This window comes from Penaeus japonicus, unplaced genomic scaffold (assembly GCF_977035675.1).
Source record: "Penaeus japonicus unplaced genomic scaffold, GWHDUDI00000001_assembly GWHDUDI00000013, whole genome shotgun sequence".
In the NCBI taxonomy this organism is placed as follows: Eukaryota; Metazoa; Arthropoda; class Malacostraca; order Decapoda; family Penaeidae; genus Penaeus; species Penaeus japonicus.
Window position 1 is genome coordinate 44,470,623 of NW_028234415.1, and position 2,500 is coordinate 44,473,122.

At 31.5% G+C, this 2,500-nt stretch overlaps 1 protein-coding gene across 9 annotated transcripts in view; it reads right to left on the bottom strand.

The window, feature by feature from the left end:
* Window positions 1-1,484, bottom strand: part of Epp (Ecdysteroid phosphate phosphatase) — a 26,995-nt gene extending 25,511 nt beyond the window's left edge. For 8 of the 9 annotated variants that reach the window (XR_015191583.1, XR_015191584.1, XM_086543609.1 and 5 more), the window contains exon 1: window positions 1,430-1,481. The gene's annotated coding sequence lies outside the window, so the exon portion shown is untranslated. Of the gene's footprint in view, window positions 1-1,429 lie in introns of all 9 variants that reach the window. The other variant, XM_043024173.2, reaches the window with a different exon arrangement.
* Window positions 1,485-2,500: the final 1,016 nt, after the last annotated feature.

The following is a 2,500-nucleotide window of genomic DNA, read 5'->3' on the forward strand; positions in this document are numbered from 1 at the left end:
GGAATACACATTTATTTCTTAATTGTGAAAGTTCAAGGAATGGCATAAACAGATTAGGTCAGGGAGACGAACTAATAGCGGATGAACCTGTGGGTAACAAAAATAAATATCAAACTAAACCACATTGGACAGTGCTGGTATACATGCACTCCAGTTGCCAATGAGTTAAACATCCTGTAATAACTAGGATCATAATTAATATAATTATGCATTGTACATTTATAAAGTATGTACTCTAAAGTAAGGTTTGGTAAGATAGAGCATGAACAATGCCCCTGCCCCTCCCCAATAAATACAGGATAATATTACTATGGTCAGAAATTCATAGAAAGGGAGTTCAAATAAAAATAATATACACTAGACGAGACAAAAATCAACATGACATAATTACAATACAGGCAATGCATATATAATAGATACAAAGAGAAATACTGTAATCAAAGAATATAATAAAGTATTCTATAACTCAGAATAAACATAAAATTACATCTGCATTACTGGACCTAAAAACCTGGTTGCTTTGCCTTGTGAAAGACATAGAAGCCATAGAAAGAGCACACTGAATGGCAACTAAGCAGCTTCTTGTTAAAAATAAGCATAGAAAAGAACATAATCCAATTAAAAGAGTGCTACAGAAAACAAAATGATTTCAATGTAACAACAGAAATGTATAGAATATAGAATGGAAACATGTAGCTAATATGATAGAAATATAAGGTAAAATATAAATGAAGTAAAAACAACAACTAAATAACTTAATATACTCATTTCAAAGAAAATACAACAGTAAGATATAACCATATTCACAGAATAGCAAGACATGTAATTCAATTTATTACAATTACTATAATCATTAGAACAGAACTTTTTGAACAGAAAATGTTGATTCTCACATTTCTATACATAAATGCCCATCCCCTTCAAGAAAAATATATTTATATCTACCATCACATCTTCCCTAACACTAGTTCAAAATCCTATTCACATAATAACAAGAAATACATAAGAAGATTGATTTAAACATAAAAAATGACATGCTTCTCACTAAACCTGTTAAGAAAATTCGTGATTTTTATTAAAGAGTTTCAATAACAGCAATTATTTTCCCCAGAACTTCCATTACTCGCAAACATTATGATACCATGCATCCATAACAACCAATTTCAAAAGACAGTCCACTCCCTGCGAGGATCTATACTCCAGAAAAATATCAATGCTTCCGATAAAAGAGAAAACAGTAAGAATAAGACATCCTCAAGGAGATGACCACGAAGAATACTCCGTAAAGTCATCTTCTTCGTATCTTTACAGTGTTGGAAACTCTAATGAAAGTACTCCTATCTATATAAACTCTTAATAAGGAGTAGACACTTCTTCTTTCATATTTTTAAGTATGGTTTGTTCTTTGATACAACATTAAATGTTTTACCTGTGATCTGCCCTTGTAGTTCTGACCCTCTGATGTTTACCCTTCAAGACTCTCTGTCTAAAAAGACCGGCGGGGAGTATAAACATAGATATGGTAATATATTTCACAAAATAGGCATTAAAAGGCTATTATATTGCTATAATACTCTTAAAAATATTTAACAGTATTTTCTAACATAAAAAATAGTGTATATTATTAAAAAAGAGTATTATTTTTTAAAGACCGGTCTTTTTCGAAAAACTACCGGAAAAGGACCATCAACACATGCTTGAAGTAAACACGTCTGAGGAAGCACGACGCAATGGCTGGAATTCTCTTCGAAGATATTTTTGACGTGAAGGACATCGATCCTGATGGCAAAAAGTTTGATCGAGGTGAGTTGGCGTCAATGCTGATATATCTGTAAGCTGGGGTGATGTTTACTTGATATAAATCATAGGTTTAGGAGGAAAAGTATATTTTGGAAGAAAATTTGAACTCGTGGGCAAAGCATTGTGAATTTTGGGGTTTTGAGCAAATAAGTAAACTTTATTGGGGTAGTGTGTCCTCTGGAGTTAGTAATTTCCCTGAAATATGATTATAAGTAATTTACTCAACGTTGGATATACTACGATCGAATTTGAAACAAAATGAGCAAATTTTCCATTAGTTCCTTATTAATGTGTTATAAAGGACCTGCTGAAATGGAGTTTTATTCAATGGACACAAATTTTCGATCTCTGGTAGAAAAGGTAGATATAAAGTTGCATACTTAGTGCTAAATGAGTTACTTTATATATTTTTTTCCAATTTGATAATTATAACCTTCTACCTATCCATGACCTTTGTAGTATGTGGATTTATACAGTATTTACCCATCATCATGTTTGTAAATAGACCGCAACATGTTTTGATATTGGCAGTGAACTGATGAGCTTAAAATATTGATGGACAAAGATTTGAATTCGAAAGGAATGAAATCAAAGAAGGACGATGATTTATAACTGTAGAAGTCTGTAACAAAAATGTTAATGTCGGGTAAACAAAGAAACAGGAATTGATTGATATTTTTATTTCTTCATATTAGTATCC